General features: G+C 37.0%; 1 pseudogene; it reads right to left on the bottom strand.

The window, feature by feature from the left end:
- LOC102842172 overlaps positions 1–25,825 on the bottom strand; it is a 165,164-nt pseudogene extending 139,339 nt beyond the window's left edge.
- Between the last annotated feature and the right edge of the window lie 359 nt (positions 25,826–26,184).

Below are 26,184 nucleotides of genomic sequence, written 5' to 3'. Positions count from 1 at the left end.
CTTGTTCTTTGCCAATTCCTTCAATGCATCTTGTACTTCCTCCTTCAGTATCATTGACTCTTGACCATATGCTACCTCTTGAAATGGTTGAACATTAGCCATTTCCTTTTGGTACTGTGACTCTGTGTATTCCTTCCATCTTCTTTTGATATTTTTGGTATCATTCAATAATTTTCCCAGAGAATCCTTCAACAGCCAACGTCAAGGATAGAATTTTTTCTGCAGTTCCTCCAGCTTGAGAAATGCTGAGCGTATTTTTCTCTTTTAGTTTTCTGACTCCAGATTTTTGCACATTTCATTGTAATATTTGACTTTGTCTTCTCGAGATGATCTGTGAAATTTTCTGTTCAGCTCTTAGACCACCTCACTTCTTCCATTTGCTTTAGCATCTCTACACTGGAGAGCAAGTTTCTGTGTTTCTTCTGACATTCATTTTGATCTTTTCCTTCTTTCTTGTCTTCTTAATGACTTTTTGCTTTATTCCTGTATGATGTTCTTGATGTCATCCACAACTCTTCTGGTCTTCTCTCTTTAGTGTTTCATTTATCAAATCTGTTCTTCAGATGATCTCTAAATTCAGGTGGGATATGTTCAGGGTCATATTTTGGCTCTTGTGGACTTGTTTCCATTTTCTTCAGCTTCAGCTTGAATTTGCATATGCACAATTGATGGTCTGTTCCACAATCTGCCCCTGGCCTTGTTTTGACTTGTTTCCACCATCTCTTTTACAGATGTTGTCAATTTGATTTCTGTGTATTTCATCTGGGAGGTCCATGTATATAATCATCTTTTATGTCTCTAAAAGAAGGTATTTTAAATAAATGAATCATTGATGTTTCAGATTTCTATCATGTGATCTCCAGCATCATTTCTATCCCCAAGGACATATTTTTCAACTACTGATCCTTCCTCTTTGTTCCCAACCTTTGCATTCCAATCACCAGTAAAGATCAATACAACTTCATTGCATTTTTGACCAATTTTAGATTGCTGTTGTTGTTACATGCAATTGAGTCAGTACCAACTCACATCGACTTTGTGCACAGCAGAAGGAAACACTGCCTGGTCCTGGGCCAGTCCATAGATGCTGCCACTTGGCCAATCTATTTCTCAGTGGGGGACTTCCTCTTTTTCTCTGACCCTCCACTTTACCAAACATGAGATCCTTCTCCAGCGACTGGTCCCTCCTGACAATATGTCTGAAGTATGAGAAACAAAGTTTGGCCATCCTGGCCTCCAAGGAACACTCTGGCTGCTCTTCTTCCAAAACAGATTTATTGGTTCTTTTGGCAGCCCATGGCACTTTCGGTATTCTCCTCCAACACCATAACTCAAAAGCATTGCTTCTTCCACTGTCTTCTTTATTTACTGCCCAGCTTTCACATGCACATGAAGTTACTGAAAATACCATGGCTTGGGTCAGGCGCACCTTAGTCTTCAAGCTGACATCTTTGCGCTTCAACATTTTTAAAAGTTCTTGTGCAACAGATTTGCCTAATGCAATATGTAGTTTGATTTCTTACCTGCTGCTTCCATGAATGTTGATAGTTGATCCAAGAAGAATGAAGTCTTTGACAACTTCAGTCTTTTTTCTGTTGATAAGAATGTTGTTTATTGGTCCAGTGGTGAGGATTTTTGTTTTCTTTACATTGAGATGTAATCCATACCGAAGGCTGTGTTCTTTGATCTTCATCAATAAATGTTTTAAGTCCTCTTCGCTTTCAGAAAGCAAGGTAGAATTCTTCTATTTCTTCCTCACTGGCTTTAGTGGCTGGTGCATAAATTTGAATAATAGTGGTATTAACTGGTTTTCCCTGTAGGCACATGGTTATTATCCTATCACAGACAGCTTTGTACCTAATGACTGATCTTGATATATTCTTTTTGATGCTGAATGCGACACCATTCCTCGTCAATTTGTCATTCCTAGCATAGTAATCCATGTGGTTGTCAGATTCAAAATGGCCAATAACAATCCATTTCAACTCACTAATTCCTATGATATCGATGTTTATGCGTTTCATTTCATTTTTCCAATTCCCAGTTTTCCTGGATTCATATTTCTTACATTTCATGTTCTGATTATTAATTGATATTTACAGCTGTTTCTCTTCGTTGTGAGTTGTGCTCCATGTATAAGTATAGTACTATAAGCGTAGTACTGTTACAAAAGGGACCAAGGTGTCTAGTGTAAAGTAAAGCCATGTAGAATGTCAGAATGAAGTGTTTCTGTATGATCTTGTTAGAAATTTTGGAATTTTTTTTGGTTTGGTTTGGTTTGGGAATGAGGGAGCCCAATAATAAATGTGTAAATTTTGTATTGCACTCCTGTTGTTGTTGTTGCTGTTAAGTGCCATTGACTTGGTTCTGACCCTGTATAGGGTTTCAAGGCACAGCTATTGGGCTTGAACCAGCAACCTTGCAGTTCAAATTGATCCTTGCAGTCCAGCACATTAACCCATATTGCCCGTTGTTAAGTCCCATTAAATCTGTCTAACATATGGTGGCATCTTATACCACATTGCTTGATTATATACCATCTTCACTATCATTGGTACAGTTAAGTGCATTATTGCGGTCACTGAGTATTTTCCATGCCTTCTAACTTTAGGAGGTCAGCTTTCACCATTATATTATGCAATATTCTATTGTGACTCACTGGGAATTGAAATTACCCAAGTCATGGTATTTTCAATAACCTCATATCCATGCAATAGTTCAATAGTAAATAAGGAAGACCAAGAAGAATTGATGCTTTGTGTTATGGTGTTGGAGGAGAATATTGAAAGTGCCATGGACTGCCAAAAGAACTAATAGATCCATTTTGGAAGAAATGCAGTCAGACTACTCCTTGGAGGCCAAGATGGCCAAACTTTGTCTCTCATACTTCAGACATATTGTCAGGAGGGACCAATTGCTGTAGAAGGATATCATGTTTGGTAAAGTAGAAGGTCAGAAAAAGAGGAAGACTCCCCCAACGAGATGGATTGACCAAGTGGCAGCATCGGTGGACTCAAGCGTGGCAATAGTAGTGTGGTTGGCCCAGGATCGGGCAGTGTTTCGTTCTGTTGTGCATAAGGTCACTATGAATCTGTACCAACTTGGCGGCACCTAACAACAATATTGTGACTCACTGGATTTTCACTGGCTAATTTTCAGAAGTAGATGACCACACCTTTCTTAATTTGAACCCCTGCTGAAACCTGCCTATAAAGATGACCCTGCTGACATATGAAAAACCAATTACATAATGTCTAGAATCACGGCAATACCTAAACCCCCAAAGTATGCCAGACTGACAGATGGTGGGTCAATTGTATAGCATAGTTAAAAGCCATCTGGGATAATGACACCTTTCTTATGCTCATGAAGTACTTCCCCATGCCATTGATTTAGAGGAAACCGAAAACAAGGATAGCTAATAATAACTGTCTCGTTGTTGTTATTGTTAAGTGCTGTCAAGTCAATTCTGACCCATAGCAACCCTGTCTAGGATTTCCAAGGAGCAGCTGGTGAGCTTGAACCACTGACCTTGCAATTCAAGCAACTTTGCCGTCTGACGCATTAGTTCACAGGGCCACACCAGGACTCCAATAGAAGTAGAAAATATGTATCTAAGTACAGGTTGTAACAGAAATGGAAAAGAGATAATATGAAATGAAAACCTTTGGCCTTGGCTAATAATTATATGGAGTCCTGGTATGGTGCTTAGAGTTAATGCACTGGACTGCAAGGTCCTTTTAAACTGCAAGGTCAGCAGTTCACACTCACCAGGCACTTCTCAGAAACCCTATACAGGGTCTTTATGAGTCGGAACCAACTCAATGGTACTTAACTACAACAACAATGCTGGAGATCAACTTTCAGAGTCTCTTCTGATATCCATGTTGGTCTTTATCTTCTGTCTTATCTTCTTAATGGAAGGGAAGGAGAAATCACGTAGATTCATGAGCAAGACCATAAGAAAAAACAGAACACATGAAGGTCTTTTGTATTTTTATGCTGGTACCTATAAGGAGCTCTGGTAGCATAGTGGTTATGAATCAGGCTGCTAACCTCAAGGTCGGCAGTTCAATACCACCAGCAGTTTCGTGGGAGAGAGATGAGGCTTTCTGCTCCCATAAAGATTTACAGCCTCGGAAACCCTGTGCAGGATCACTATGAGTCGGAACCGACTCCATGGCACTTAACAACAACCTATACAACAACCTACAATTAGAAATGTATCATAATTCATATAATGATAACTTTAGAATTTGAAAGAACTCTTGGTATTATTATACTGACGGACCTCATTAAGAACCATCCAAGGCTCTGTTACGGGTCTGGATATCTTATGGAACCTGCAGCCTTAAGAGTTTGTTGATAGTCACCTTAGTTTTCTGCCTTAACATGCCATTGCTACTCTGTCACTGAAAGTCTTGGTGTAGATTTTATTGTAGCTCCCACTGATAATCAACAACCTTCTTCCCCCATCTACATCTTAAGTTGCAGCAGGATGTATGAGTGTTCCCACTCTTTCTTCCCTGCTGCTGTCACCACTGAACCACAGAGCACTAGGCAGTGATATCTCTTAGAGTGCTTTGTCTGAGAATAACTGACCGCCATCAAGTCTATTATGACTCCTAGTGACCTTATAAAGGGTTTTGAAGATTATCTCATCCTTCTACCACAGACAGGTTGGTGGGTTGGAACTGCTGACCTTGTGGTTATCGACCCAACTTCCAACCTATAGCACTACCCAGACTCCTTTGTGAATGGTGGTGGTGGTTGTGTGCCGTTGAGTTGATTGTAACCTATAGTGACCCTGTATAGGGTTTGTGAGGTTATTAATCTTTATTGGAACAAAAAGTCTTATTGTTCTCCTGTTGAATGGATGATGAATTCTGGCTACTGACCTTGTGGTTAGTTTAGCAGTCCAACACATAATCCACCACACTACCAATGATCTTTCTTTTGAGAATAGCAGTCTTCAAACCAATGACTTGAATAATGTAGAATGTTATTTCCTTTATATTAAAGAAGTTTGGAGGTAGAACATTCATATGTTGCATGCAACATATGTTAAAGAAGCAGTATCTACCTCATGTTACTTCTGTTGTCAGGTTGTATCATGGCCGTGACACTCCATCACTACGCTCAGATTTGAGGCATCAGGAAGTAAAAGGGGAACCTTCATAACTAGACATTCCATCCACCTTTTGATCTCTTATTTGATTTTAATACTGAGCTACAAAGAGTATTAGGGAATGCAATCTTTTAACTAGGAAGTAATGTCCTTACTTTAATATAGAGGCTGTCTACTAAGATGAAAGATAATGGGTTGTTATTATGTGCCATTGGATCAGTTCTGACTCACAGCAACCCTGTGTAGGGTTTCTGAGGAGCAGCGGGTGGGTTTGAACTGCTTTGCTTATATAATAGTTTGGTCATCCTTCATTTAAATGTTAACTACCTCGGAAACCCTGTGCAGGGTCGCTATGAGTCGGAACCGACTCCGCGGCGCTTAACAACAGCAACAACAACAATTGTTCTAAGTAGCTCTGGTTGGACTTGAGTTAAGAAAACAAGATCATGGTTATTTTGAGACCTGCCTATACTGTTCCCTTACGAGAGAACATGGCCAGTCAGTTTTTCTCACGCAATAGGCACCGTGACTGACCTGCTCAGGACAGGGAAGTTGAATAAAGAGTAGCTTTGGGTATAGTACTGACCAGTGAGAGGGAGTTGATGAAATAGTTTGTTCTCATTGTTTTTTCTACTGATGGTGGGGCACAGAAATTGTTTCCACCGATCAAATAAAATTATTGCAAATTAGGTTTTAATATCTATTATAATAGTAACTTGGAGTCTTTGTACGCAAAATCTATTTCACAAAGGAGACAGGTGGCCTAATAGAGTATGTGTGGGCACAGAATTGATCTCACTTTCATTCTCGCCATAGGCTTTTCCTGCACTTTCACCCCTGAAATCATGCTTAATGAGAGCATCACATCTACTTTCAAATGACAAGTGGCATTTTGTATGAATGTTTCAGTCTCCTTCCCTTCCAACACATACTTGTACTTCACAAAGAATTTGATAGGGGTCACTACTGTGGCTGCAATATGCCTCCAAATGAGCTAAAAGGGAGAGGAAGTTTCCTAGAGGTGAATTGAGTAGCAATTTGTTGTTTTGTTTTTTTCTTCTTTACAACTAGGTCCTGCCAGAGGGATTCAAAATCAAGACAGATCTGGAATGGGGAAACACTGACTTCTACCAAAGACTTGTTAAAATCTGGAAACATCATCTGCAACAAGTGATTGTATTGGAAACTGCTACCAGATAAACAAAGGAACATTTAGAAAAAAAGATATTCTAGTAGATTTTATTTGAGGATATTTTTATTTCAATAAATTTTGTATTACCTGTTTTTCTGTTACACACGCAAACATTCCCACACCGATCATGCCTTTCAAATCGCCACTGTTTCTGAATATAAATCATTCAGTACAGTTCACGGTTTCAAATGGTCATCAAAAATGTTGACTCCTCTGTGTTTATATTAACTAAAAGAACCTGTGAATAAAATTCTGAGCCATTGTTATCACAATATTTCTTTCTTCTTCATCTACATACTTATCTGAACAGATGTTCTGAGTATGAACATCATATAATTATAAACTTGTAAATCACATATAAACTTGTTGCTGAAAAAGTAATATTCTAGCAGTTCTTGTTGTTAATGATGTCAAGTCGGTTCCAACCTATAGCCACCCTGTATAAAGTTTCCGAGAAGCAACTGGTGTGCTTGAACTACCAAGCTTGCAGTTCAAAGTAACTTTATAGTTCAACGCATTAACCCACAGTACCACACCAGTAAGAATTATTAATGCACATTCTTATGAACAATTGGGAAAATAATGTCCTCTATCTCATTAGTGGTTACGAATCGGGCTGCGAACCTTACGATCAGCGGTTCGAAACTACCAGCCGCTCCGCGGGAGAAAGATGAGGCTTTCTACTCCCGTAAGGATTTACACCCTCGGAAACCCTGTACAGGGTCGCTATGGGTCGGACCCGACTCGATGGCACTTAACAACAACAACAACAACATCTCATTAAGGGTTTCATATTCAATATTTTAAGGAGCTCTGGTAGTGTAGTGGTTACAAATTGGGCTGCTAACCTCAGGGTCATCAGATCGAAACTACTAGCTGTTCCTTAGGAGAAAGATGATGCTTTCTGCTCCCGTAAAGATTTACAGCCTCGGAAACCATGTACAGGTCACTATGAGTCGCAACCGACTCCAAGGCACATAACAACAACAAATCCAATATTTTATATGTCTGAAATATTTGATATGCTTTATATCTATCCAATATTTTATGTTGCTTTGATCAATTGTGTCATAAGTAAAAAATAATGATATCTCAAATTGAATCTTATAATGTTGTTGCTAAGTGCTATGGAGCTGGCTCCAACTTAAAAGGACCCTATACAGGGGTTCTGAGTTTGTAAATCTTTGTGGGAGCAGAAAGCTTCATCTTCTCTTCTGGAGCTGCAGGTGGACTTGAACCGTTGACCTTGTGGTTCACAGTCCAGTGTTTATCCTGCAGTCACAGCTCTCCCTTAATAATAAAATATTATTTGTAATTGTTGTTGTGAAGACATGCTGTTGAGTCGGTTCCGACCCATAGCGACGCTGTATAGGGTTTCCAAGGAGCAGCTAATGAGCTTGAACTGCCAACCTTACTGTTCAAATGGCTTGGCAGTCTGGAGCATTAACCCACAGCACCACACCAGGACTCCAATATATGTAATTAAGAAATTATAAAAAGTTTACTTTTCTATATTATGATAGATGTTGTTGTTGTTGTTATTTGCCGTGGAGTCGGTTCTGACTCATAGCAACTCTGCACAGGGTTTCCGAGGCTGTAAATCTTTATGGGAGCAGAAAGCCTCATCTTTCTCGCGTGGAGCAGCAGGTAGTTTCGAACTGCTGACCTTGTGGTTTACAGTCCGATTCGTAACTACTATGCTACCCGAGCTCCTTATCTTATGATAGATAGGACATATAAAACATCTTAGTTAAAATATATGCAAAGCATTGCTATGAATAAGTATTAAATGGTAGCTCATAAAATATTTTTGTAAATACAGGATATTATATTTAAAAATCCAAATGGGACTGAATTGGGAATATGTAAAACTTCCAACTGCTAATAAGGTCTGCTGATGCCCAGTGATTGAAATAAGAACTGACCACGAGTATGAGTAATGAGTAAGAACCAACTCTATGGCAAACAACAACAATATATATTTTAAATTATCCTAAAGTAGGTATAAATCCCGATGATATTTCATTTCCATTGAATACTTTTCATAAAACGAGATAATGGTTTCCTTTAGATATCAATATTATAATACACCAGAAAAATATTGCTTGCAGTTTTAAAATGCTTAGAAAAACTGGATAGTGATATATTTGGTTGTTAAATAATATGCCTGCTTCACATGCAGAAATATTTTAAGGTTTCAGGTCTAGCATTTTAATGTGGATAATTAAAGGTATGTTTTGTTTCTTTTCTTTCTTACTTTTTTTGGTAGGGTGTTCTAAGGCTGGATTATTTAGAAAATTACTTCTGAAGGTGGGCGGTTCAAACCCTCCAGCGCTCCTCAGAAACCCTATACAGGGTTGCTATATGTTGGAACCAAGCACTTAGCAACAACAACAACAGTTACTTGTTTAAATGTAAGTGCTTCATTCAACTTTGCTTCCTAAATGTCGATTTCTTCTAAATTGCTTTCTATTCTTTCAGAGTGTGTTTAATGTAACGTCTGTCTGTAATAAGTTTTCTCCAAGTTACAAATCTTCAAAAAATTAATTTAGTCTACATCTTTAATAACAAAAAAAGCTGTATGAAAATTTGACATTGAAAATATTTCACCCTTAATCTCGATATTTGATGTTGTTGATGGACGTGTAGTGGCTCTGCAGGATAAGCACTGGAGTGCAAAGCAAAGATCCGTCTACTAGCTGTTCCACAGAAGAAGAATGAGACTTTTTTACTCTTGATGAGGCCCTGTGGGTTAATTTGCTGGACTGTAAAGTTGGTTTGAACCAGAACGTTGGCAGTTCAAGCTCACCAGCCATTCCTCCGAAATCCTAAACAGGGTCACTATGAGTCAGAGCCGACTTGCTGGCACTTAACAACAATGCAATCATTAAGAAGAATCTAGTTGTTAAGTGCCTTCAAATCAGTTCCAACTCACAGTGAGCCTACATAGAGTTTCAAACGAGCAGCTGGTGGGTTTGAACCACTGTCCTTGAGGTTATCCTATAACAAACACCACACTATGACTCAAGGAAGAATCTTAGTATAGTCCTAGTTATTAACTATTGACGTCCCTTTTCTTTTCAAAAGCTTCTAGAATTTTTTTACTACGAATGTGTTCAAATTTATCTAGCATGTCAAAATGTGTTTTGTTCTTTGTCTTTTCCTTCCTAGGTAATCCATTTTTTATTCTATGAGCTTTGACCACCTGGCATTTGATATCATCCTCCTGGGATTTTTTTCAATCATTTTGTCAATGAATTCCCTCTGTTTATTTTTCTTCTGTTTCTGGGTCCCTACATTTGGACATGGATACTAAAATATTCTCTTAGATTTTTATATTTTTGTTCCTTCCAAAAGAAATCTATACCTTCACCCTCCACTCACTAATATATTCTTTTACACTATGCTGCTATTCAAAACATGTAGTGATTTTTTTATTTAAAATTATATTTTCATCACAGACATCATCTCTGTCATTTATTTAGACATTAGGTTTTCAGTATCTCTTCTGGTTCCTGGGGGAGAGTTCTTGTGCTCTTTTCTGCCCCTAATTCTAACTAACCTCCAGTGATGCTGTGATATTACTTTGACATTTCAAGCAGGCACTGTCATGGTATTGTTGCTTATGTACCATAGTTCCAAAAGAATAAAATCTTCTAAGGTCAGCATGGGAAAAGAAAATAATAAATAGAACTATGTCCTGCAATCTTGCCCTTCTCTATGCCACCTGGCCTTCAGCCTAGTCCATTTAGAAAGATAAAACCATCTTCCATCCTCCTAATATGTTTTTGTATTCTTCAAGTATTTCTCTTTCAGCTCTGTGACATGGGATGAGAGTTTGGTTTAAAGAAATGAATCCAATCCCAGATGGTAGATTTTCATTTAAGTCAGAACCAGAGTTCATTATTAAATAGTATCTCTACATAATTTAAGTTTGACTATAGTTTTCCCTTTTACTCTATTTGGCAAGGAACTAATGCATCTGCCAAGTCTGGCTTTTCACTTATTCTAACTCAGCCATGGCCAAAACAGAAAACTTTATCCTTATGTGTAAAAATCTGAATAACAAGTATGGAGAACATATTTGAGTGGTGACCCACCTAAATTTCATTTTACTTGCATCAATAATCAGTGTCCGAGGAACCAGCAGTCAAAAAGTCAAACAATGTAGCACACTGGGCAAATCTTCTGCAAAAGAACTCTTTAAAATTTTAAAAATCAAGCATGTCACTTTGATGACTAAGGTATACTGACCAAATCCTTACATGCATGTAAAATTTGGATGATTAAAATGGAAGACAGATAAATAATTTATCTGTTTTAATTATGGTGTTGGCAAAGAATACTGAATATATTGTGGACTCTCAGAATAAGGAACAAATCTGTCTTGCAAGAAGCACAATCAGATTATCCTTTTAAGTAAGTTTGTGAGACTTTGTTTTGTGTACTTTGGGCACATTGTCCAAGGGACCAATCCCTGCAGAAAGGCATCATGCTTGCCAAAGCTGAGGGTGAAGAAAAAAAGAGGAAGATCCTCAACCAGATAGAGTGACACAAAACCTGCCATAATGAACTCAAACATATTTTGAAGATGGCACAATATTCAATTATGTTATACATAGGGACATAGGGACGTTATGAGTCAGAGCCATCTTAAAGTCATCTAATATCAACAACCTCTCAATCCAATCTACTATGAAGGAGGGGAGCAGAGAATTCTGATCTGCAAGTGTCCTTTATTCAGCTGTGGATTCATTTAAGAAGGAGGTGCAAAGGAAAGTAAAAGAAAAAGCAGATTGAAAATTATACATTCAACAAACATAAATGCATCCTTTTTGCCAGACTTTTAAGTAACTGTAGTTCAATAGATCCATAAAGTCTTTACTACATGCAGATGATGATAGCATACTGTTAAAACTCTGGAATAGCAATCCAAGGGCAATGATTTTTCAGTTAAATTTTACCATTAAATAGCATTGTGACTTTGAACAAATCAACTGTCCACCCAGGGAGCCATGTGTGTCATCCATAAAATAAGAATGTTGAATTAGATAAAAACCCTGAGCCTCTTCTTCATCTAAAATTCAGTGATACTTGCTCTTTGTGTGACGTTTTATTATTCATTTGCAAAATGAGAAGGTTTGCAGGGATGGCTTGCTTCAAAAATAATAAAAATATGTGTGTACCTTTTCTTTTTACCAATATATAGAGTGCTATATAAATGCAAAGCAGTTGCATAATGTTTTGCTGTTATTTTTCACAAATCACTACAACATTAGAGCATCTCTTATAGTTCTTATTATATTTATATACTATTAAAATAAAAATGGTTTTGTTTATAAACACATTTTACCTAGAATATGCTCAAAGCATTTGATTAATCTTCCTAGAGTAGTGATGGAAGGTACAGGAGGGAGATAGAAAACTGGAAGCTAAACTTTACTGCTGATTTTTTTTTTTAACTCTTTTCTTGTGATTTTTCTCTTCCTTCTTCCGAGTTATTAAAGTCTTGTGGTAACATAACATATCCTTTCTACTTTGTTACCAGTAATACCGTATTCTGCAGAGACTGACTTCATCTGTTGCTCTTAAAAAGGTATGTTTTTCTGTCTACATCTATATTTTTAAATCAGTTAATCAGTATTACCTGAGGCCTAGGGACTGCATAACTCAGTTCTGTTCTTTCAGCAAATAGTGAAATAAGCTTGAAGTTTATGTGTAAACTGAATTTCAGATATTTCAGGATCTTTTGAAGTATTCCCATGTTTTAGCTCTAGACTACCTGTTTACTACTGTAAGTCCACCACTGTGTTACTCTGTGTTTACATGGTTTCTTGACACTCCTGAATTTCAAAGTTCCTACCAGGAAAATAACAAATAAAATATCTCCCATTTTTGTTTACTGTGACATTGAAGTTAAAACAAAGAACTGGTTTTAAACACCTCACAGATTGTTTGACATAGTGTGTGTTTTCAATAAAAGCAAAGTATTTTTCATGTCCCTAAATTATTCTCAAGCTCCTTGTCATGTTTCACATATGAGGAAAAACTGTATGCATCAAGTATGTATTGTTAAATTTGTATATTTTCTGATTATCCCATTAAGTTACCAGGTGCATCGACTTGTCTTATTCAGTGATATAGTTCCATCATTTAGAACAGTTGATATAGTTCCATCATTTAGAACAGTTGTATGAGGGGACTTCAAAAAGTTCTTGCAAAATAAAATGAAAAGACAATGGAATTTTCTCATTCTAAAAAAAAAAAAAAAAAAGGCTTTTTGAAGCCTTCTCATAAACACACTAAAGTTAGCCAGAAATTAGTGTTACTAGGATTCCAGTTTATATGTGCAAGAGTGTGTCCCAAACAAACCATGTTTTGACATGTCTCTGTGATCAGTGCTTGATTATAGACTAGTTATCTCAGTAAAACATTTGTTTTAGTATTTCTGTTGCTAAGTTCCATCAAGTCAGTTTTAGTTCATAGCAACCCTGAATAGAGTTTTTGAAAGTGGTTGGTGGGTTTAAACTGCTGATCATGCATTTTGCATGGTTAATAGTCCAGTGCTTATACTACAGTGTCACACCAAGGATCTAGGATGCCTTTTAAAAGGTCCAATAAAAGCAGTAGATTTCCAGAGGAAATGTTGGACCAATTTAATTCAAGCCAGAGAGGTCAGCTCAGAAAATGCCTAGAAGTTAGAATTTATACTGGTCTGCATTAATAAAAGAAAAAGAAAAAAAAAAAAAAAAAGAGGATCAAAGAGACAGTCCATTTTTATACTTTAAATGTCCCATCCTCCTTAGCACTAACTACATTATAGGCTAGTTTTAGAGTGACTGTGTGGAAAAGAATCAAACTGTTTATTTTTTTAAAGCAAGATAATATTTTCTATTGGTTTTCTTTGATTACTCCACTTATATATAAAGCCATTGAATTTGTAGGCAGGGTACATGAAATCCTCAAGCTATTATCAGTTTCATCAATATGCTGACTAGACCCTTATTTGAGAAAGGTTGCCTCTTTGTTCTTTCAAAGATTGTACTATTATATGGATAAATCAATCATTCATGCAACACACATAATTGTGTATGCTCAATTCTATTTGGGGCCATACATCATGGTGTGTATTTGAGAATAGGCAGTGAAATAAACTACTCCTTTATACAATGAGACCACAGACAAGGACTTTTTATAGAAGATTGTAATAATTGGTGAGTTACTTGTCTGACTCCTTCTCTAATCTTGGAAGTAGAATATGTAACATGCTGAGTAGCATGATTCACTGCCTAGATGCACCTGCTAGAATGAAGACTTATTACCCAAGGTCCTGGGAGTACTGCCTATAGACAATTCTCAACTGACAACCCCCTTTGGGTATTGCCTTAGACTACCTTGCCCAAGTGATTGATGAAGGTGTATAAAGATCAAGCTCTATGACTTCAATAGTTAAAAATCTCTGAAAAGCTTAGAAGGATCATACAATCTTCAGAACTCCCAGCAGTGTTGGCTCAAACTTCTAACAAACTGTGTCATAGTTTGACTTCTCCCTTAACCTAATTCTGCTGACTTCCTTTGACTTTCACAAATGGCAATTCTGAAAGCTCTCTTTACCATTTCTCCTGCATACTGATTTTCCTCTAAATCTGCTTCCTGAGGCTCAAATCAGATAGTTAGAGTTTTATTTCCTTCCATGAGGTGTTTTTTTTTTTTTTAATTGCCTTAAAATTAAATTCCAGAACCAAATTATTCTATAATTTATTAAAATACATTCAACTTTGAAAATAACTAATCCTTTTAGCTTGCTGTTGTTGTTAAGTCTGTTTTGACTCATAATGACCCTGTATAGGGTTTCCAAGGAGTGGCTGCTGGGTTTGAACTGCCAATCTTGTAGTTTGAAATCCAGTACTTATCTTACAGTGCCACACCAGGACTTTGATGCAACTGTGTTGCTGTATAATTAGCTTACATAATTGTTGTTGTTAAGTGTTGTAGAGCCTATTCTGACCCATAGTGACCCTCCATATGGTTTCCAAGGAACAGCTGGTGATCTTGAACCACTGATCTTGCAGATCAGCGTGACTTTGCAGTCTAGCACATTAACACACAGCACCATACCAGGACTCCGTAATGAAAGAGATGTATTTTATATCACACAGAAGTAATGACAATTCCATATTTAAGTGTTTTTGCTTCAGAATCTTTATTAAAAATTGTACTAGAAATTTAATTGACAATTAATTAAATATTGTTTTGTCATAAATAAAAGGAAAGGAACATCCCAAATCTTATATGTGATGTCTGTATCAGCTCCTTTATATTAAGATACTAATAAAAATAAAAAGGAAGTCCTCCTTAAAAAGTAATCATTAAAATTTTAAGAAGATGTAAGGCAGCAAGTAAAAAGAGAAATATTAATAGTAGTCTTGATAAATTATATTTTCTAATACCTGCAAACATCTTTGAAAATCCAAATATACAGAAATTGCAATTATATTGGAAGCATCATTATAATATCTAAAAAGTCTCCATGTAAAATTATCTGAATCATATGGCTATTGTACAGTGACCCACGATCTCTGTTAAATAGCTCAAAAGATTGTGCAAGAATTTTTTGATGCATTTATAAGTATACACTTTGATATTGCTGGATTCTATAAAGTAGATTTTTATTTGGATAAATATAAGAGCTAATAATACTGCACCAGCAATTCTGATTTGAAAACATTTTCAAATATTGAATTTTCTAATTACAAAGATAACTAGGCTAGTTCATCATCTTTGATGTCCTAAGCAAATTATTTAAACTCTGGCTAGAAATTCCTCATCAATAAGTAAGAGAATGCAATTAGCTTATTTTTGCTTGTTTTTTAGTTACTTTTGTCTGTGCAAGAGGCTTCAAAAAGTTTGTGGGAAAATGGAATTTGAAGATAATGAAATTTCTCCATGAACTTTTTGAAACCTCTTTGTATGTGAATTTCCAGAATATATAGTAATGTCCAGGTAAACTATTATTTTATCATTTGTGTGTTTGAACCATTCCATAAATATTTCTGGGAATAGTGTACCATCCTTACAATATACAATGCTATTTAAAAGAAAATAATATGTTTCTTTGAAGAAAACAGAGTGTAGAATTGGGTTTTATACATTTTCATGGGTTTTTAGATTATACTGTGACCATTTAGAATATGAATCAGATGTGGAATGTCTAGAAGTTGGAAACAGTTATGAGAACATAGAATTATGAATGACTGTCATGAACACAGGAGAATGATAGATGACGAAAGAGTTAACATGACCAATACCCTTTGGGAGAGGGAAACACTCACCCAGTGGAGGTATCGGGAAAGCATCACAGGGATGGAGTCTCACATTGTAAAGAAGATGAAAAGGAAGTCTCACAATCTGAAGAAGGTGACAAGGAATACTACTGATGTAACAACCTCAACCATCTGGGTACAAGTAATCTATTATTTACACTGCAATCCTGCTAAATTTCCAAACTTCAAATGTGTTCATAATATTCTTCACTTCTACCTCTCCCATCTTCAGTGGATTTCGGTAGTGTATATTTTCAAAGGACCTATACAACCCTTAGTAATTTGACTTCTTTCATTCTTCAGTCAAATATATTATCATTCTCCATGTTCTTATCTGTAATAGAGCCAAGATACATTTATTTAGTTACTTCAAAAGATGCATCATCTCCTGCTTTTACTGCATTTGTAAGTCATTCTTCTTCAAGTAGTCACACTCCACCATAATACAGTTGCAATGCCAGGATTAACTTGTTAACTTGTTATTGCCTTTCTTGAGAGGTTTTCATCACCATGGATCGCTTTCTCTTGTTTTGCTATTCCTAAAGTGTTAACCTGGAGTCCTAGTGTGGCTCGGTGGGTTAATGTGCTGTACTGCAGTTTGAACTGCAAGGTCAGTGGTTCAAGCTCACCAGCCACTCCTTGGAAACCCTATACAGGGTCATCATGGGTCAGAAATGACTCGACGGTGTTGAACAACAACAATGTGTTGACACAATATCTGGCATATGTTGGTGTGTTGTTAGGTGCCATCGCATCAGTTCCAGCTTATATTCCCTTAATAAATAATTATGAAATAAATGATATCTTTTAGAGAGGATTCTGACTTGTTTTTTTTTGTGGAAAGTTTATTAATGAGTTTTAATTCACAAAGATGAATAAAATATAGAGAACTCATAGTGAGAAAAATGGACTTCTTTCCTTCAGTCATAACCAATGTTATACAGAAGTATCACGTGCTCCCTCTTATTTCTGGATACTGAGCTCTAGAATATATCCAAATGGGAACAATAATTATATATTAGTAAAGTGTAGTGTTGTAAATTAATGCAGGTTCTATACATTTAAACTGTGTTGACAGATGTACAATTCCATGCATTCTATACATACAATGTTATTATTGTTAGATGTTATAGAGTTGAATATGATTCATAATGATTATAATTCAACACTGTCTAGTCTGACACCATCCTCACAATCTTTGCTATGTTTGAGTCCATTGACATAACTTCCTGGAGCCTTGTATCTCACCAGTGTCTTCAGTGCAGCTTGGACTTCTTCCTACAATACCATTTACCCTTAAAATGATTGAACATTGTCCATTTCTGTTTGGTACAGTGACCCTGTATATTCCTTCTATCTTCTTTTGATGCTTTCTGGATCAATCAATATTTGATCCATAATTGAGGTTTGAATTTCTTTTCAGTTTTTTCAGCTGAGAAATGCTGGGAGTGTTTTTCCTTTTGATTTTTCTAATTGTAGTTCTTTGCATATTTCATTATAATACTTGGATAATTTGACAGCACCTAACAACTACAACAGATAATATTTCAGGTGTTAGAGATAAAGTCTTTATAAAATAAACAAAGTCCTTTCCTTTATAAAGTTATCATGCTATTTTGAGTACAATTCAAGAAATACAGATATTAATATGTAGCAATTTAAATGGAGATAAGTGATGAGAGGAAACAAATCAACGTAAATATGTGAGACACCATATAGCCAACTGAAAGAAACCATATCAATTATTATTCTGGTTACAAGGCTATTTGATGTAATTTAACAAAGTCAGTTATGACTGCTTTCCTTTATTGTTGTTAAGTGCTGTCAAGTGAGCGCTGACTCATAGTGATCCTGTAAAGGGTTTCCAAGGAGCAACTGGTGGATTTGATCTACTCACTTTTTGGTTAGCAGTCCAGTGATACCTACAGCACTACACTAGGACTCCTGGCTAATTAAGAAAAGTGGTAATTAGAGAATTCTAAACTGTAGCAGGGTATCAACTACATACTGTATTTCCCTCCTAGGGTGTAGGGAAAATGGAACAAAGAAGAAAGTTAGAAACAGAAAGAAGGGTCTGGAAAGATTGATGTGTACCAGAAGGATAGACCACCTGCTATGAAATCATATTGCCTATTGCCTCAGGGAAAAGGAAACATTCTGGAGGCCACCCTGAAACTTTGAGAGCACACTGACACCATGGGGGGAATGTTAAAATGACCATCTGTATGTAGAACCATTTGCCACTACAACAAAAACAAAAACACATAGAAAGAAAAACAGTCCCTTTTTCTTCTTCCAGCCTTGACGTCTTCCTTCAGTACCTCCTATTGGCAGACCCTGACAGGGAGCCAGCTGGCAAAGGAAAATTGCAGCTGTTACAGACCAGATCCAATAGAAAAAGTAAGCCAAAGAATGGTGGTGGTGGTGGTGTTCCAACTTCTAACAAGCCTGTGTAGGGTTAGTGAGACTGTAAATCTTTATAGGAACGGAAAGCAGCAACTTTCTCCCATGAAGAGACTTGTGGGTTCAAACTACTGACCTTGGGTTTACAGTTCCCTCCAGAAACCCTGTGCTTCCAAAGAATGGTGAATGTGTAACTATAAGGCAGTGAATTAATAAATTAGCACAAATCCCTGATATTGTGAGATTTCATGGCAGTATTCATAAAGTAAAGGTTAAAGCCATAGGTTTTTCTATTGAAAAAGAATCCTAGACAAAGGGAACATCAATTTAATAGATCCTGAAGTTCCAACATAACTGGCAGGTTGGGTGAGCAGCAAGAAAGTCAGTGTTTATGGAAGAGATGTAAAGGAGTTCAAGGAGATAGGAAGGAAACAGATCATGGCAACTTTCTAAAGAATGGCTTTACTTTGAGTGGATTGACAAGTGCCCAGAGGGTGTGCTGGGGGAGAGGTCATGAGGAAAATCAGAATACAAAAAAATAAGAGTGTAGAAAAACTAAGGTGGCTGGAATTCAGGTGATTATACTGCAGTTAAGAAGAAGCTATTGAATGACAATGTGTTTTGAAGTAGAAGCCAGCAATTTTCTGAATAATTACAGATGGGTGATGTGAAAATGAGCTAGTGACAGAGAAAGAGAGAGAGAGAGAGAGAGAGAGAGAGAGAAAGTGAGAGAGAGAGAGAGAGAAATTAGGATGATTCCAATGTTTTATTCCATCATTCCATCAGGTTAAAAATAAAACATTTAGTTCAAGTGTGGTTGGTAGGTCAGTAAGAAAAGGATAAATTTTAACCATTGAATTAATTTTATTTTTGTTTCCCAAATTACCTTCTCTTTAGCTACAATTTATACTGCCTTCTATCCAAGTAACAAGGGAGCTCTGGTAGTGTAGTGGTTACGAATTGGACTGCGAACCTCAAGGTCAGCAGTTCAAAACTACCAGCTGTTCTATGGGAGAAAGATGAGGCTTTCTGCTCCAGTAAAGATTTACAGCCTCGGAAACCCTGTACGGGGTCGCTTTGAGTCGGAACCACTACATGGCACACCACCACCACCATCCCAGTAACAATCAATTGGATTCCATCATCCCTGTAAGCATTATAACTATGTTGTTGTTGTTGTTGTTAAGTGCTGTCCAGTCAGTTCTGGCCCATAGCAACCGTATATAGGGTTTACAAGGAGCAGCTGATGAGCTTGAACCACTGACCTTGTAGTTCAAACGATTTTGTAGTCCAGTATATTAGCCCACCATGCCACACCAGGACTATATAACTATATAACTATATGTTGTTTTTGTTGTTTTTGTTAAGTGCCTTCAAGTCGATTCCGACCCATAGCGACCCTGTATAGGGTTTCAAAGGAGCAGCTGGTGAGTTTGAACCACCAAACTTTGCAGTACAAACAACTTTGCAGTCTGACGCATTAGCCCACAGCACCACACCAAGACTCCATATTACTATATAACTATATATTTGTAACTTATCCTGAAATTTAAAATGTTTTCGTGGTTACTCAGTTAGAGATTATATTTTCTAACAATCCATATTCTATGACCAAGTATAGTCAATGGTACGCGAGGTAAATGATGAGTAGTAGAGCTCTGGTAGCGTAGTGGTTACGAATTGGGCTGCAAACCTCAAGGTCAGCAGTTCGAAACTACCAGCTACTCCGCGGGAGAAAGATGAGGCTTTCTACTCCCGTAAGGATTTACACACCCTCGGAAACCCTGTACAGGGTCGCTATGAGTCGGAACCAACTCGACGGCACTTAACAACAACAACAACAAATTTTAAGATCAGGTTGTTAAAGATCCTCTCCTTCACCTCTTTGATATTTGGGAAATTATGATGACTGAAACAACTTTGGAATGTGTTTGAGATGAATGTCCCTTCAGCCTTATATCACTTCTGTCTAATAATGAAAGAAAAATTAAGTGCTATAATTATATCAACTCACTGGTTTGGAGGTCACCTTTTTATAGTAATTTTGAACAAATCACATCCAAATCAAGGCTCTGAGCCCAGGAAGTTTGGACCCCCAAATACAATGACACGATATTTAAGTGAATTGTGAAAGAAAGCAAAAATAGAATTTATTTTTAAAGTGTCAATGAAAATCAAAGATAAAATTATGGTCTATCCTAACACCATACGGGGTAAAGGACCCATAATTTCTGCTCAAGTTTCAATGCTGCAAAGGCATTTTATAAGTGTCTATATATCATCCTAAGCAACTCTGGTAGCGTAGTGGTTACGAATCAGGCTGCGAATCTTGAGGTCATTGGTTCGAAACTACCAGCCGCTCCTCGGGAGAAAGATGAGGCTTTCTACTCCCGTAAAGATTTACACCCTCGGAAACCCTGTACAGGGTCGCTATGGGTCGGAACCGACGCTATGGCACTCAACAACAACAACATATATCCTCCTAATACAGGGATTGTGCATCTTCCACAACTCACTTGTCAATTTATAACATGGCAGTGGCTTGAGTGTTGTTATGAAGGTGGAAGCTATGTCTTGGTATTTTAAATATCAACAAGCTACAGGCATAGTTGGTAGGAGCTCTGGTAGCGTAGTGGTTACGAATCGGGCTGCAAACCTCAAGGTCAGCAGTTCGAAACTACCAGCTACTCCGCGGGAGAAAGATGAGGCGATCTGCTCCCGTAAAGATTTACAGCCTTGGAAACCCTGTTCAGGGTCGCTATGGGTCGAAACCGACTAGACGGCACTTAACAACAACAACAACAGACATAGTTGACAGTGTTCAGCTGAGCTTCCAGATTAATACAAACCAAGACGAAGGAGAAGCCCACTATTTTTGATGTTTAGCCGCTGAAAACATTATGAGTAGCAGTGGGCATTGTCAGATAGCAACAGACTATTGAATATTGAAACATGTTGAATAGCACCAGAATATTGAAAAATATAGTGCAGAAAGATAAGCCCATCAGGTTGGAAGGAACTAAACACAGGACTGGGGAAGAGCTATTTCCTCAAAGTTGAGTTGTCTGTGATGATGCAAATAGAGTAAAGCTTCTAGGCCCTTCATTTGTTGTTGGGGCACAACTCAAAATAAGGAGAAATGGCTGGAAACATCCATTAATAATTAGAACATGGAATACACAAAGTATGAAACTAGGAACATTGGGAGTTGTCAAAAAAAGTAAGTGACATACATAAGGATAGATACCTTAGGAATTAGTGAGCTAAAGTGGATTAGTATTGATCATCTTGTATCTGGCAGTCATATGGTTTACTATGCATGGAATTACAAATTGAAGAGGAATGATGTGGCATTCATCATCAAAAAAACATTTCAAGATCTATCTTAAAGTATAATCTGTCTACAAGGAAGACAAGTTAATACCACTATTATTAACATTTATGCTCCAACCATATATATAATATGTATATTATATATATGGAATCTAGTGTGCCACCGAATCACACATAAGCACTGAACCACAGATTGGTTTGAAATGCAAGGTTGGTGGGGGTGGGGGGGGTCAAACTCCCAACTGTTCCTTCAAAACCTGATACAGGGTCACTAGGAAGTGGAACTGACTTGACAGCATTTAAAAGCAACAATCTACATATATTTGTTTCACCAGTTTTGTTTCTCCAGAGAACTCAAACTAAGACAATGCCCTTCCCCAGAGGCTGGTTATTCCTAATAATATTTCCAAAGTACCAAAGATGAAGTCTTGCCATCCTTGCTTCTAAGGGGAATTTTGGTTATACTTCTCCCAAACAGATTTGTTCGCTCTGGGATGCATGACCTCTATAAAATGTTTAAAAGCAAAGATGTTAGTTTGAGGACTAATACGTGCCTGATCCAAATCAGAGTATTTTCAATAATCTCATATGAATGTGAAAGTTGGACAATGAGTAAAGGAAGACCATAGAAAAATTGATGCATTAGAGATATGATGTTGGTGGAGAATATTAAAAGTACCAGAGACTGCCAAAAGAGCAAGCAAATATATGTTGGAAGACGAATAGGCAGAATGTTCCTAGGAAGCCAGGATGGCAAGATTTCATCCTTCATACTTCAGACATATTATTAGGAGTGACTAGTCCCTGGAGAGGGATATCATACTTGATAAAATGGAAGGTTGGGAAAAAGAGAAAGATCTCCAATAAGATCAACTGGCACAGTGGCAGGAGCAATGGACTCAGGGATAGCAATGATTGTGAGGTTGGCATTTGACTGTAAAGTGTTTCATTCTGTTGTGCATAGGGTCACTAAGAGTAGGTATCGACTCAATGGCACCTAACAACAACAATAACAAATAACAATGAAGACAACTTTCATGAACACTGATTGTGTAGCCAAGAAAATTGAAGTTGATCTTTTTCTCCACTAATCAAGATATTATTACTTATTGATCTAGTTGTGAGGATTTTCTTTGCTTTATTTTTGTTGTTGTATTTAGGTACTGTTTAGTCTGTTCCAATTCATAGCGACTCAACATACAACAGAATGAAACACTGCCTGGTCCTATGTCATCCTCACATTTGTTGGTACATTAGAGCTCTTTGCTGCTGCCATTGTGACAATCTACCTTTTTTGGGATCTTCCTCTTTTATGCTTACCCTTCACTTTACCAAGCATTATGTCCTTCTCCAGGGACTAGTCCCTCTTGATAACATGTCTGAAGTATGAGAGATGAGGTCTCACCATGCTGATTTCAAAGGAACATTCTGACTATACTTCCTTTGTTTGTTCTTCTAGCAGTCCATAGTTCTTTTAATATTCTTTTCCAATACCATAACTCAAATGCATCAATTCTTCTATAGTCCTCAAATTGACATCTTTGCTCTTCAACACTTTAAATAGGTCTTGTGCAGCAGATTTTTCTAATGCAGTATGTCCTTTGATGTCTTGATTTCTGTTTCCATGAGTGTTGATAGTGGATACAAGCGAAACGAAGTCTTTGGCAACTTCAATATTTTTTCCATTTGTCATGATAAGATTTAATGGTCCATTTGTGAGTGTTTTGGCTTTCTTTACACTGAGATACAGTCCAGACTGAAGATTCTGGTATTTGATCTTAATCAGTAAGTATTTTAAGCCCTCTTCACTTCTAGAAAGCAAGGTTGTGTCTCATGCTTACCGCAAGTTGTTAATGCGTCTTCCTCCAATCCTGATTCCACGTTCTTCTTCATATAATACAGACACTCAGATTATTTGTTCGGCCTACAGATTGAATAAGTATGGTGAAAGAATATTACCCTGGTACACACCTTTCCTGATTTTAAAACATTCAGTGTCCCTTGTTCTGTTCCAATGACCTTCTCTTGGTCTATGCACAGATTATTCTTAAGCACAATTAAGTGTTCTGAAATACCCAGTCTTCCTGGCGTTATCTATATTATATCATGATCCATACAAAAGTATTTGCATAGTCAATAAAGTAGAGATAAGCATCTTTCTAATATTCTCTGCTTTCCGCCAAGATTTTTTGAGATCGGCAATGATATCCCTTCTTCCAACTACTCTCCTGACCAGGTTGAGTTTCTAGCAATTCGATACTGATGTACTTTTGCAGCAGTTTTTGCAAGTGATATGAATGATGCTGTTCGGTGATTTCTGCAGTCTGTTAGGTCACCTATCTTTGGTATGGATGAAAACATGGGTATTTTATAATTAGTTGGCCAAGTAGCTGTCTTACAAATGTCTCGACAAAGATGAGTGAGTGCCCCAGTGCTCCATCAGTTTTTGAAAGATTTCAATTTTTATTGCATCAAAATTTTTCTTTATATTGAGACACAATCCATACTGAAGATTGAAGTCTTTAATTTTCATCAGTGAATGTCTTAAGTTTTCTTCATTCTCAGCAAGCAAAATTGTATCATCTGCAAATTGCAAGTTAATAATGAATGTTGCTCCAATCCTGATGCCATGTTCTTTTTCATATAATGTATTGTATTGTATTATTTATTCAGCATACAGATTGACTAGGTATGGTTTACAACCCTTACACATAAATTTCTTGATTTTAAACCATTCAGTATCCGCCTTGTTCTGTTTGATCAACTGCCTCTTGGTCTATGCACAAATTCCTCATGAGCACAACTAAATGTTTTGGAGTTCCCATTCTTTGCAATGTTATCCATAGTTTATTATGATCCATACAGTGAAATACATTTACATAGTCAATAAAGATTTTCTCTGCTTTAAGTCAACATCCATAGACACCTCAGCAATAATATCCCTTGATCCACGTCCTCTTCTGAATTCAGCTTGAATTTATGGCAGCTACCTGCTCTGGTAGCGTAGTGGTTATGAATCGGCCTGCGAACCACAAGGTCAGCAGTTCGAAACTACCAGCTGTTCCGTGGGAGAAAGATGAGGTTTTCTGCTCCCATAAAGATTTATAGCCTCAGAAACCCTGTACAGGGTTGCTATGAGTCGGAACCAACTCGATGGCACTTAACAACAACAACCTGTTAATGTACTGCTTAAATCACATTTGAATTATCTTCATCAAAATGTTGCTTGCTTGTAGTATTAATGATATAATTCAATGATTTCAGCATTCAATTTGATCATCTTTCTTTGTAATGGGTACAAATATAAATCTCTTCCAATCAGTTGGCCACATAGTTTCCTTCAAATTTCTTGACATAGATGAGTGAGAACCTTCAGTGCTGTGTTACTTTATTTAAATATTTCAATTTGCATCCATCAATTTCTGAAATCTTATTTGTTGCTGATACCTTCAGTGCTTCTTGAACTCCTTCCTTGAATATGATTGGTTCCTGATAATATAGTACCTCTTGAAATTATTGGTGTTGTGACTGTCTTCTTTCCATCTACTTTTGAAGGAATTTCCATGTGAAGAATCGATCATCCTTTCCACAGTCAGTCCCTGACTTTCTTTGGGTTGATAATGTTGAGTTTCTCCATTGTCTTTTGCCGTATATGCAGTGAATTTGATTCCTGAGTATTCCATGTGGTGAGGTCCAGATGTATATTTGCCTTTTATGTGTTGGGAAAAGGCATTTGCCGTGCAATGCAATACTGATTTATTTTATCTAATTTAGTCAGCAAACTTAAACTAGGTTATTTTTCCACCTCCTATTTTGCTTTGTTGTTGTTGTTGTGAAGTGCCGTCGAGTCGGTTCCGACACATAGCAAGCCTTTATAGGGTTTCCGAGGAGCAGCTGGTAAGCTTGAACTGCCGACCTTGCAGTTCAAATGGCTTTGCAGTCTGGCGCATTAACCCACAGCACCACACCAGGACTCCTAAGAGGTTTTATTATCACTTCAAGGAAAGAAATTTTGGGATCATGAAGAGGTGTTTTTGAAATTCATTGAAACAAGGGACCCAACATTTTCTAAAAAGAAATGGAGGAATCAGAGGGACCTGTAGTCTAATTAGGAAACTTTACTTTTAGGTACTCAGTGCATATCAAAGTAAATAATAGAACTATATAACAAGAGATTTTAGTTTTCTAGGAAATGAGATGTTATATGTTTCCAATTACTGTATTCTGTACATTACCTATAATAATGCCTAACACATAGATTGTACTCAGTCTACTATAGGTGGAGTATAATAATGGCAATTGCACTAGTAAACTGGTATTCTTTTTCGGTATAAAATTCCCAGCTATTTTTTCGGCATCCAGGGTCACCTTGGGATGCCACTTCTCTCCCTGTGCTTCATTTTTCCCATCCACTTTAATAATACTACTTGCTTTTATTTTCCACATACTTTAAGAGTTTCAGAGTGCTGTAAAGACCAAGTTTTATTATCCAATTACATTTTTATGCAATTGTAACCAAAAACTTGGGCAATCAGTTTCTTTCAAAGAGGTTCACTCTCTATTTGAATCTGATTGATTTTGCAGTGAATGGCTGAGTTCTCAGCATAAATCCAGGTGGGTGGTTGTTAGTGGGCAGCATGATTTCCATAGACATTTTCCATGAAAACAGAGTACGGTGGTGCAAACTTAAAATAAATCAACAAACGGAAAAGAGAGACCTAAACTAAATACAGACATAAATGTGATGAGAATTTTACAATCACTTCTTTCTCATTCAGGAGGTGAAGTGCTAAAATAAAATGAAA

Source organism: Chrysochloris asiatica, unplaced genomic scaffold (genome assembly GCF_000296735.1).
Source record: "Chrysochloris asiatica unplaced genomic scaffold, ChrAsi1.0 scaffold00196, whole genome shotgun sequence".
Lineage (NCBI taxonomy): Eukaryota > Metazoa > Chordata > Mammalia > Afrosoricida > Chrysochloridae > Chrysochloris > Chrysochloris asiatica.
This window is presented reverse-complemented; position numbering and strand designations above follow the sequence as displayed.